Consider the following 222-nt stretch of genomic DNA (forward strand, 5'->3'; position numbering starts at 1 on the left):
AAATCCTTGTAATTCTCAACCAGTTTCAACTTCATATGATGTCCACATATGCCGAGCCATTCTTTGATCTTGTCCAAATGATCATGATTGGTTTCCAAGAAGATGGAACCATTTGGTTTGAGGTAGTTGGAACCGAATACACAAATTGGTTTGATAATATTCAAACCATCATGTCCTCCATCTAAAGCTTTTATGTCTTCATACCTGAAAAAAAGAATGTCC

The sequence above is a fragment of the Diaphorina citri genome, unplaced genomic scaffold (genome assembly GCF_000475195.1).
Source record: "Diaphorina citri unplaced genomic scaffold, Diaci psyllid genome assembly version 1.1 scaffold19499, whole genome shotgun sequence".
NCBI lineage: Eukaryota > Metazoa > Arthropoda > Insecta > Hemiptera > Psyllidae > Diaphorina > Diaphorina citri.